The sequence below is a fragment of the Peromyscus leucopus genome, chromosome 6 (genome assembly GCF_004664715.2).
Source record: "Peromyscus leucopus breed LL Stock chromosome 6, UCI_PerLeu_2.1, whole genome shotgun sequence".
Classification (NCBI taxonomy): Eukaryota; Metazoa; Chordata; class Mammalia; order Rodentia; family Cricetidae; genus Peromyscus; species Peromyscus leucopus.
In genome coordinates this window covers 49,157,616-49,170,426 of record NC_051068.1, presented here as the reverse complement: position 1 = coordinate 49,170,426, position 12,811 = coordinate 49,157,616, and positions in this window count along the sequence as shown.

Sequence of the window (12,811 nt, the reverse complement as noted above, 5' to 3'; positions counted from 1 at the left end):
ATTATCCCAAGAACCCACATATATTCAGACCAAGCAACTTGTTATAGATTAACCATGTAGGCAAGCAAGATGTTCTTCTCAGTCAGGTCTTTCATTGACAGGCTGTGTTTTGCCGTTACAAAGAAAGGGTCAATTACTTTAGTACTTATCTTGTAAGGTAAGCTTATAAGGAATCTTAAAGTAATCACAAATCTAAATTTTTATATATGAAAAAGAATCAGTCAGCTCTACTTTAAATCTTTAGGATTCATACCCACTCATAAACAGTTTTGCTGTTTTGTTTTTTATATATCAGGAGATTGAGGGCAGAAATGGATATAATGAATTAATCATCACCTTTGATCATCAAGCCATCCTAACAAGAAAAGTACATCAGCTAGTAATAATAGAGCTGCTTTGTTCTTGTTCCCCGACCTTAAAGAGTTCCTCATTCAGCAATGTACCTTTCTAACTTTATATTGTCTTCTTGGGCATTTTACCTCAAAGGTATTTGACAAAACTATCTTAGCCTAACTTTGAGGTGTTTTCAAAGCTTTGTTTCAGTTATATTGCACCCCAAAACCTGTGACCACATCTCACAACATTAAGATTAGTATTTAAACTAGCTGGGCTACAGGGACTCAATTGTTTTTCTTAATCGTTAACCTAGGCCACAGTCTTTATGGCTCTTCAGTGGGAACTCATGTGTTCTAGTTGTACAACACTTCCTTGTTTTATTTTGTATCATCAAAGCTCAAAACTAAAATTATTATTATCAGTTAGACAGAATAGCTTAAGAAGAAACCACCTTCATAGTAATCTGCAGGTAAAAATGCACAGTAGAACAGGATGATTCCATGAGATCAACAAACTAAATTACAGGCAGTGGGGATCTCCCCACACCCATTCACATCATTCCAGATTCCAGAGAAAGATAGTAGCAGCAAACATGGAAAGGCACAGCAGTAGTAAAAGACATTCCAGGCCTGTGAGCTTGAGGGCCTTGCCTATCCGAGATTCACCCATCAGAGGGTTGCCTCCTGATAGGCTGACAACTTGAAGTCAATTGCCAACTACTGGTCCACTGACATGGCCACGGGCCAATAAATAAGACAGATAGACAGACAGACAGATAAACAAATATGAAAACAGATGAATGAATAAATAAACACAAAACAAAACACAAGGAAGAAAATGCCCTACATTTTATGAATGCTTTTTCTCAACTGAGTCATCCCCAGATGATTGTGGTTTGTATCAAGATGACATAAAATCAGGACCATAATGGCTTCCAGATTGATTTTATACTCCCATGGAAAAGGTCATTGGTATTTTAATAGGAATTTTCTCAAATATGTACATTATTTCAGAAAAAAATGGACATTTTAACAATGTTGATTCACTCCCTTAAGGCAGCATTTTTTTTTTGTCTTCCTAATGTGTGTCCCAATTAATTTTCCCAGTTCTTATTGTTTTCCCTAATGAGACCTCTTCCTATTTGGCTGAATTTTACATAGATTTTTACTTTTTATACATTACCACATGACATTTCTTTCTTGATTCCTATTTCTGACAGCTTTCTATTGCTACACAAAAATGATAGCATTTTTGTGCCTGAATATTATATAATAAAATTTTGTGGATGCAGTTTTATTTCTATGAGTTATTCTAATATAGATGTCATGTGTGGAGAAAATATGACCTACCTTTTTCATATGTGGATCTCTTTAATATTTCTTCTTTAGATATCAATTTTTATTAAATGTTTTTTTTAATTTTATACTTTGATTTAATTTTACATATCAGCCATGGATTACCCTGTTCTCCCTCCTCCTGCCCCCCACTCCCATCTCCTTCAGGGCAAAGACTCCCCTGGGGATTCAGCTCAGCCTGGTAGATTCAGTCCAGGAAGGTCCAGTCCCCTCCTTCCTTTACCCAGGCTGAGCAAAGTGTCCCTGCATAAGCCCCAGATTCCAAACAGCCAGCTCATGCACTAGGAACAGGTCCCAGTCCCCCTGTCTGGGGGCCTGCCAAACCGTACAAGTTAATCAACTGTCTCACTTATCCACAGGGCCTGATCCAGTTGGGGTCTCCTCAGCTATTGGTTCATAGTTCATGTGTTTCCACTAGTGTGGCTATTTGTCCTTGTGCTTTATCCAATCATGGTCTCAACAATTTTTGCTCATATAATTCCACCCCTTTCTCGCTGATTGGACTCCCAGAGCTATACCTGGGGCCTGGCTGTGGATTTCTGTATCTGCTTCCATCAGTCATTGGATGAGCATTCTAGCACAACAGTTAAGGTAGGTCACCAGAGTAGGTCAGTTTGGGCTTTCTCTCGGCCATTGCCAGTAGGCTATTGTGGAGGTATATTTATGGATTTCTGGGGACCTCTGTAACACTTTGCTTCTTCCTATTCCCATGTGGTCTTCATTTATCATGGTTTCTTTTTCCTAGTTTTCCCTCTCTGTTCATGATCCAGCTGGGATCTCCAGCTCTCCTAAGCTTTCTTTTTCACAACCTTTGCCCTTCATTCCCATTTCTCTGTCATTGGGCAATACCTGTATCTTTCTTAGGGTCCTCTTTACTAGGTAGTCTCCCTGGAGTTGTGATTAGCAGTCTAATCATCCTTTGTTTTACATCTAGTATTTACCCATGAGTGACTACATACCATGTTTGTCTTTCTGAGTCTGGGTTACCTCACTCAGGATGATTTTTTTCTAGATCCATCCATTTGCCTGCAAACCTCATTATGTCATTGTTTTTTCTCTGCTGATTAGTACTCCATTATGTATATGTACCACATTTTATTTATCCATTCTTCAGTTGACAGGCATCTAGGTTGTTTCCATGTTCTGGCTATTACAAATAATGCTCCTATGAACATAGCTGAGCATGTGCCCTTGTGGTATGATTGAGCATTCCTTGGGTTTATGCCCATGAGTGGTATAGCTGGGTCTTGGGGAAGATTGATTCCCATTTTTCCAAGAAAGCACCATATTGATTTCCAAAGTGGATGTACAAGCTTGCATTTCCACCAGCAGTGGAGCAGAATTCCCCTAACTCCACATCCTCTCCAGCATAAAGTGTCTTCAGTGTTTTTGATCTTAGCCATTCTGACAGGCGTAAGGTGGTATCTCAGAGTTGTTTTGATTTGCATTTCCATGATAATTAGGGATGTTGAGCAATTCCTTAAATGTCTTTCAGCCATTTGAGCTTCCTCTGTTGAGAATTGTCTGTTTAGCTCTACAGCCCATTTCTTAATTGGACTCTTGGACATTTTGATATCTAATTTCTTGAGTTCTTTATATATTCTGTATATCATCTCTTTGTCAGACATGGGGTTGGGGAAGATCTTTTCCCATTCTGTACGCTGTCACTTTGTCTTGTTGAATGTTTCATTTGCTCTACAAAAGCTTCTCAGTTTCAAGAAGTTCCATTGATTGATTGTTTCTCTCAGTGTTTGTGCTACTGGTGTTATACATTTAGGAAGTGATCTACTGTGCCAATGTGTTCAACACTACTTCCTACTTTCTCTTCTATCAGGTTCAGAGTAACTGGATTTATGTTTAGGTTTTTGATCCACTTGGACATAAGTTCTGTGCACAGTGACAGATATGGATCTATTTGCAGCCTTCTACATGTTGATATCCAGTTATGCGAGCAACATTTGTTGAAGACGCTTTCTTTTTTCCACTGTACAGTTTTGGTGGCTTTGTCAAAAAACTGTATGTTCATAGGTGTGCCAGTACCAAGCTGTTTTTATTACTGTAGCTCTATAGTAGAGCTTGAAGTCAGGAATCATGATACCTCCTGAAGTTGTTTTATTGTACAGGATTCTTTTGGCTATCATGGTTTTTTGTTTTTCCATATGAAGTTGAATATTGTTCTTTCCAGGTCTGTGAAGAATTGTGTTGGTATTTTGATGGGGATCGCATTGAATATGTAGATTGCTTTTAGTAAGATTGCCATTTTTACTATGTTAATCCTGCCAATCCATGAGCATGGGAGATCTTTCCCCTATTTTCTGACATCTTCTTCAATTTGTTTCAGGGACTTAAAGTTCTTGTCATATAGGTCCTTCACTTGCCTAGTAAAAGTTACTCCAAGGTGTTTTATATCATTTGTGGCTATTTTAAAGGGTAATGTATCTCTGATTTCCTTCTCACCTTCTTTGTCAATTTATTTAGGAGGACTACTGATTTTTTTTTTTTTAGTTAATCTTGTATCTTACTATGTTGCTGAAGGTGTTTATAAGGTGTACTGTAGATGTAACCAATCGTCTTATTAAAATAAGAAACACAGAGCCAATGTAAAAGAGAAAGCCGAGAGGTCAGAGCTCAGAGATAAAATCTTACCTCCTGCAGTGCTCCTAACTTCCCCGAGAGAGAGCTTCTTCCTGTTTGTCTGTCTTTAAATAGTCTTTCTGTTCTGCCTTCTCATTGGTTGTAAACCCAACCACATGACTGCCTTGTCACTGCCTGTAAATACCGCCCTCCAGGTCTTAAAGGCGTATGTCTCCAATACTGGCTGTATCCCTGAACACACAGAAATCTACCTAGCTCTTCTAACCACCACGCTCTTGCTATGGCTCTAATAGCTCTGACCCCAGGGCAACTTTATTTATTAACATAAAATTAAAATCACCTTTCAGTACAAATAAAATATTACCATATTGTATCAGTTCCTTGTTCAAATTTTTGGGGTCACTCATGTGTACTATCATGTCATCTGCAAATAGCGAAAGAAAGCTTTACTTCTTCCTTTCCAATTTATATCCCCTTAAACGCCTTATGCTGTCTTATTGCTCTGGCTAGAACTTCAAGTACTATATTGAATAAGTATGGGGAGAGCAGACAGCCTTGCCTTGTTCCTGATTTTAGTGGAATTGCTTTGAGTTTCTCTCCATTTAATGTTGGCTGTTGGCTGTTGAAGGTTACATGGTGTGCTGAGAATATGGTCTTTTCTCCTTTGTTAGGATGGAATGTTCTGTATATATTGATTAAGACCATTTGAGTCATAACATCAGTTAAGTCCTTTATTTCTCTGTTGAGTTTTGATTTGGCAGATCTGTCCAGTGGTGAAAGTGGGGTGTTGAAGACTCCCACTATTAATGTGTGGGGTATTATTTGTGATTTAAGCTTTAGTAATGTTTCTTTTACATATGTGGGTGCCCTTGTGTTTGGGGCATAAATGTTCAGAATTGAAATTTCATTTTGGTGGATCTTTCCTGTAATGAGTATGTAATGCCCTTCTTGATCTTTTTGATTGATTTTAGTTTGAAGTCTATTTTCCTCGATATTAGGATGGCTACACCCACTTGCTTTTTAAGACCATTTGATTGGAAAGTCTTTTCCCAGCCTTTTATTCTTAGGTAGTGTCTATCTTTGAATTTGAGGTGTGTTTCTTGTATGCGGCAGACAGATGGGTCCTGCTTTCGTATCCTTTCTGTAAGCCTGTGTCTTTATAGGTGAATTAAGTCCATTGTTATTAATGGATATTAATGACCAGTGATTGTTCATTTCTGTTATTTTTTGGTGGTAGTCTGTGTGTACTTTTCTTCTTTAAGGTTTACTGCTTTGGTGTTATCTATTGCCTGTGTTTTGAAGGGTGTATATGACTTCCTTAAGTTGGGATTTTCCATCTAGTGCTTTCTGTATGGCTGGGTTTGTGGATAAGTATTGTTTAAATCTGGCTTTGTCTTGGAATGTCTTGTTCGTTCTGTCTATGATGATTGAAAGTTTTGCTGGGTATATTAGTCTAGGCTGGCATCCATGGTCTCTTAATGTCTGCATCACATCTGTCCAGGTCCTTCTGGCTTTCAAAGTCTCCATTGAGAAATCAGGTGTTATTCTGATGGGTTTGCCTTTATAAGTCACTTGGCCTTTTTCCTTTGCTGCTCTTAATATTCTTTCTTTATTTTGTACATTTAGTTTTTTAATTATTATGTGGAGAGGGAACTTTTTGCAGGGATTTAGTCTGTTTGGTGTTCTATAGGCTTCTTGTATCTTCATAGGCATTTCCTTCTTTAAGTTGGGAAAGTTTTTTTTTCTTTGATCGTGTTGAATATATTTTCTGTCTTTGAGTTGGTATTCTTCTCCTTCCTCTATCCCTATTATTCATAGTTTTGGTCTTTTCATGGCATCTCAGATTTCTTGGACATTTTGTGTTATATTTTTTTTGGCATTGGTATTTTCTTTGACTAACAAATACATTTGCTCTATTTTATCCTCTACACCAGAGATCCTCCCTTCCATCTCTTATATTCTGTTGGTTATGTTTGCATCTGTGTTTCTTGCTCATTTACTCAGATTTTCTATTTCTAGCATTCTATCTGTTTGTATCTTCTTCATTTTTTCTATTTCCCTTTTCAGGTCTTGGACTATTGCCCTCATCTTTTTCCTTGCTTTTTCATTGTTTTCTTTCAGGGATTTATTGTTTTCTTCTGCTTTAGTTGTTTTTCTTCTAGTTTTTTTTTTTATAACATCCTTCCAATTTTTTGTTTGACTTTTCTTGTTCTTTATTGAATTCCTCCACTTTTTTGTCTTTTCCTCAATTTCATTTGTGATTTCTTCTTTAAAAGCCTCTAACATCTTCATGATGTTATTTTTAAGGTTGCTTTCTTCTGATTCTTCAATTTTGTGTTCAGGTCTTGCTGTTGGAGAAGGGCTAGATTCTGGTGATGCTGTATTACTCTTTATTTTGTTGTATGTACTACTGCCTTGACATCTGTCCATCTCCTTGTGGATTCATTCTTGGACTTATCTGTGGTGGTATTGTGTTCCCCAAAATATTGTGTACCCTAATAAATTTATCTGGGGTCAGAGAACAGACAGTCACTAGATACAAACGCTGGAAAATGGTGGCACTCACACCTTTAATCCTAGCATTCCAGAGATAGAGATCCCTCTGGATCTCTGTGAGTTCAAGGCCACATTGGAAAGAGCCAGGCATGGTGACTCTTGCCTTTAATCCCAGAAAGCAAGACTTTAATACTAGGGAGTGATGGTAGAAAACAGAAAGGTATATAAGGCATGAGGACCAGAAACTAGCAGCATTTGGCTTGGTTAAGCATTCAGGCTTTTAGGCTTTGAAGCAGCACAGTTCAGCTGAGATTCATTCTGGATGAAGACTCAAAGGCTTCCAGTCTGAGGAAACAGGACCAGCTGAGGAACTGGTGAGGTGAGATAGCTGTGGCTTGTTCTGTCTCTCTGACCTTCCAGTATTCACCCCAATAACTGGCCTTGGGTTTGATTTTTATTAATAAGAACTTTTAAGATTCCTTCTACACTTATCAGTACTCTTGGTCGAGTCAGAATTGACAGATTTGGGGTTTCAGGAAGTCTCTCTTGGTCCAATAAGAGGTGACAGATTCTGCTTCTCAGAAAGCCTCTCTTGGTCTAATCAGGGCTGGCAGATTCCCTGTCTCCTGAGTTTACTCTTGGTCCAATGACGGCTCTTTGTTCAATGAGAGCTCTCTCTTTTTCTGGGCTGGGTGGGAGATCTCTGGACTAGATGGGAGTTCTCTGGGTCAGATGGTAGCTCTCTGGGCTGGATGAGAGCTCTCTTGCCCAGATGGGAGCTCTGGGCCAGATGGGAGCTCCAATTTTTATTAAACTTTTAATGTCACATAAAATGCAAGTGGTATAATTGGGTATCTTCATCTTCCTACAAATGTTTATGAGACTTTCTTCCATTCATTAAAATATTAAGAGTCTGTATAACTGGTGTCTTACTATAAATGGGCTTGATAATTTTGAAGTATATTCTCTCCGTAACAAATATGTTCACTGCCTTCATCATGAATTTTAAATTTTATCAAATATCTATACTGCATTTGTTGAAGCCTCATGATTTGAATATGTTGAATTGTACTTGCATTGGTGTAAGTACTAATACTGATAATCTTTTTAATGTGAAAGTTTAAAAATTTGTACACAATGCAACAGAAGTCCAGGAAATTAAAGCTACTTTAATTACTTTTCTGTTGCTGGGATAAAATACTATGGCCAGAAGCAAATTGCAGAAGGAAGACCTTACTCATGTCGATTGTTCCAAAGTGATGAGTATAGCAAAGAGGTTAATCAGCATGGCAAAAGCCAGACATGTTGACTAAAGCAGGAAGTTGAGAGTTCATACCTCAACCACAAGCAGGTAGCATAGAGTCAAGTAGAATTAGGTCAGACTTTTAACTCTCAAAGACCTGCCTATTGGCTCTACTTCTTCCAACATGACCACAACTCCTAAATTTCCTATCATGAGGATCAAGTGTTCAAATAACTGAGCCTATGAAGTACAATCTCATTCACAGTTCTACAAATACAATGGAAAACGGGATTCACTAACCTTAAAAAAAATTATGATCCACAAAGTAAATAATGAACACAGTGAACGGAAGTCAATCCAAAGAATGGAAGAAAACAATTGTAAACTATGTACTTTTTTTATTTTATTATTATTTAATATATTTATTTATTATGGCCGGATCACAGTTTCCCCTCCTCGCCCTCCTCTCCTCCCTTTCCCTCCCCCCAACATCTGCTACCACCTTACATCCACTCCTCCTCCTTTCTCTTCAGAAAAGGGTGGACCCCCTTTATATATCAGCCAGTCATGGAATATTAAGTTGAAGTATGACTAGGTACCTCTTCTTTTAAGGCTGAACTATGCTATCCACAAGGAGAGAAGCTTCCTAAAAGCAGGTAACAGCATCACAGACAGCCATTGCTGGCACTACTAGGAGTCCCACAGAACGTTCAAGCTATACAACTGTAACATATGTGCAGAGGGCCAAGACCAGTCCCATCCAAGCTATCTGGTAAGCATTTCAGTCTCTGTGAGCCTCTATGAGCCCGAGTTAGTTAATTCTGTGGTTTCGCTTGTGATATCCTCCACCCCTCGTCCTTCCATGACCCTCCTTTCCACTCTTATGCAGGGTTCTCTAAGCTCCTCTGAATGTTTGGCTGTGGGTCTCTGCATCTTATTTCATCTGTTGCTGGGTGAAGCCTCTCCAATGACAATTCACATAGGCACCAATCCATGAATATAGCAGACTATCACTAGGAATCATTTATTTGCTTTCTTTTATTGCCAGTCATGTATAGTCCCAGAGAACTATGTACATTTTTAATTATATTCATCATTTGAGAATTGAGCTCATTCATATGTGTTTTGATCTTTGATATTTTCCATTTGTCTCTTCCATCTTTCCCCTTAATCCCACCAATTTCCTCACAATTTTATTTTCTGTCAATTTTTTTATTAAACACTAAATCCTTTTAGCATTATCTTGCATTTGAATATGTATGACACATCTACTCAAGCATGGGTAGCTTCTCAGTTCCTCCCTTACTAGTCATAATTGCCCATAGCTCCTCAGCTAACGATGTGACTACATGACACCCAACCCGCAATCCATGTTGAGATTTGAGGAGCCTTAAACTGTTCGTATTATTAACACACAATCAATGTTGTTTTCAGTTGATATGGGAAAAGCACCATCAGTCCTACACTTCTATGGTAGAGATTAGTAATTTGCCTGTTCCAATCAAATATAACTGGTGAGGTACAAATTGTCAAACTGAGAAGCAAGGTCTTAGCAGGGAATGGTTTTGTGCCACTTGTAAACTTCAATTCAGCTCTCTGAATTGTAAAATGAAAAATTGTTCAACTTACCTGGAGTGTGGTGATTTACTCTAAGAGCTCTTGGAAATCAAAACAATACATTGGAAAGGCTGATGCTTTTAAAAACAACCCAGCAATTTTATATTTATTTGAAAAATAATATGCCTGGATAATTTCTTTGTGTTTTCACAGTGCATAAATTCTGTTCACACTATATTTATACATGCAAAATCACAATGTAATTCCTTGAGATTACTTAATTTTATAGTTAAAAACATTAACAAATAGCTATTAAGGTCTTTTTGTTTTCAATTCAAAACCTAAGTAGTAGTTTGGAAAACATCTGAAATGCTCTATATTTTAATGCATTTGGAAAGCTAAGAAGTTCAAGCATCCATTGAATTCACTTCAATAAATCGCAACTTTATAGATACAGATTATTATAAATATTGATAATGTGATGAAGATAAATAAAATTAGCTTCCTCTTTGAATTAGAACAAAAAGTCCATATTCAACTCCTTAATAAAAGGAGAAACTACTCAATGATTACCCTTTTTTTAGATGATTATTCTCTGGATATTCAGAGAATTGCATAATAAAAAGAAAGTTCCAAGCAAAGAATTCCTGCACTAGTAGCATTTAAAATTAGTATTTGTTGATGAAAATAAATTATTTGTATTCTAACACTACAATAAAACATGTTTTGTGAACACCTTTTATTTCTCTAAGACTAAAAAAGAACTATTAATTTCTGTAAAGATCTTTTTATTGATACTACTAATGTTTTGTTGATTTAGGCAAGTAGATAGTGTTAGAATTAAGCAGTATGCCTGCGCGCGCGCGCGCGCACGTGTGTGTGTGTGTGTGTGTGTGTGTGTGTGTGTGTGTGTGTGTGTGTGATAGCTTTGTGTGTATGGTAATTCATTTGTTTAAATGTCTAGCTAAATATCATGTTGATATCTTTAACTCCAATCTGATATACATTAGTGTTTGTTCCTATCCTGTTTCATTTTATTATTTCCTCCTATAAGAGTAAAACTATATTGCGTGACATTTTATTCTTATACTTAAAGAACTCAAAAAAATATTTCATAAAAATGCACTCATACTCTTTTTTTTCTCTAAAGGCTGAAGGCTTTATGAGCAATACAGCCATTTAAAGTTCAGTTCTCAGTGCTTCTGAGACATATTCATTTAAAACCTCTAATGCCCACTGAGCTCACTGTCAACTCTCGATAATGGCAATGTGGAACAGAGCTTGAGTTTCAGCTCTCCGTGGGAAACACACTTGTAAGAGGATGTAAATATCTCTTTAGGGGAATACCATAAAACTGAATTTGTGAAGATGATGCTAAAATATGACTGGTAATCCATCCTGAAAGCACAAAACCTTTCCACTGTGAAAAATATAATCACATTTACTCAAATATTTATTTGAAAAAAATCACAGGACTGGATAGAACCCTGGGAGCCTGTCAAGTCCATTTTCTGGCCTCTAGGCAAGACCACATTTAAACTAACTGAGATAGTAAAAACCGCTTTCCTAGCAAGGGACTTCCCTGGGCAACCCATTTTCATGTTCAGCATTCTGAATTGTTAAGAAATCCTTTATTATATTCCCCTTACATGCTAGCTTGAAGGATCCAAGCTGCAGTAAATCCCCTTTCTCTTCCAATCTAGCTAAAAAAGAAAGGAGCTTATCATTATTTACTGAAAGATGACTCTTTATACATTATATTTTTGCCTATAACTCAGCTTTCTTGTTTTTAACATTTTTCATCAAGTCTTTTTTTCTATACATTATTATATTCCAGAATGTTCTTCCATTTATGCTTAATCTTTAGGAACTTTAGAGAACAGTCCCAAACAAGACAATACGGTAAAATGTGACAATATTGTATTTAAAAACAATTCTTCCTTATACATTATGTTACCAGTTGCTATGCATATCTTACTTTGTTGCTTCTTACAGTGAACTAGCAAATACTGCTCTTGCCTACTGAGTGATATTTAGATACACATGCTATTTTTGAAAAGTGCCACATAATTTAATGTGGAATCCCTGGGTACTCTATAATGGGGTTGAAAGTATACCTCAACCTACTAAAATGATCCCAAAAAATGATTAGAGAACTTATTGGCTTCTACTTATGGGATGAAACACTGAAATGATTAATACAAGATACTGAATTGCTATTATGTCAGAGACCTGACAAATTTTGAAGTCTGTGGATTTTAACAGGTATCTAAACTCCCCAAGGATCTTATCTTATTTGTTTTACAATATTTCAAAAACTACCTTTATGAAAAAGTTTAATGCCAATCAGAATAATTGTAAAGCAGATGCAGACCCTGTCAAATTTCATTTCAGTGCCTCAGCAATTTTTACCATGGAAAGCATAGAGGCTGTTTAACATCTACTATTGGAAATTTTAAAGTACCAGTTTCTAGGTTAGTGTTTGGATGCAGTTTACTTTACATAGCTAAAAAGACATGAAGGGATTTACTAGTAGAAGACCCCATAGACTGAAAATTGAAACTGAAGTAAATTAACTGAAAATGAAGTGCAGCTTCATGTGTTTGAAGATGATCCTGGAAGATCAATTCTGTGTGACAGAGAGAAGTCAATGGTATCCAAGTGAGATAAAAAGTGACTTTGAAAAGCAATTATAAATTTAAAAAGAATGCCATCTTAGCTCCTAAGTGAGATAATAGCAACTGCAGAAATGACCTAGGACACATAACCACCATGTTCCAAATCATAGACTTGAAATTATTTTATTTTTCATATGATTAAAAAACTTGAATTAGTGTAGGTGAAACGACAAGTGAATTTAGATGATACGTTTGTTAATGTAGTACTGGACAGAGGACAGAAATTGAGACTCAATCCACTCTCTACCTCCAGGCACCTACACCTGGCTGCTTTTAGTAACAATACAAATAAACAAAGGTAGAGGAATTCCTCAGCAAGAATCTGTAAACTTGGTTCTGTGGATACAAGAAAGGGTTGATGTGACTGCACTATTATGTTTTTTTTTTTTTTAGCATTTCTTCTTCAGAAACAAATTTATCTACATATAAATAATAATTATAAAACTAATTGATTATCAAAATAGAATATCTTAAAACAGTATAATCAGAATTATACTAATTGCTTTACTAAGATTATTTCATTTAATATCCACCACATATCTGTAAAAAAT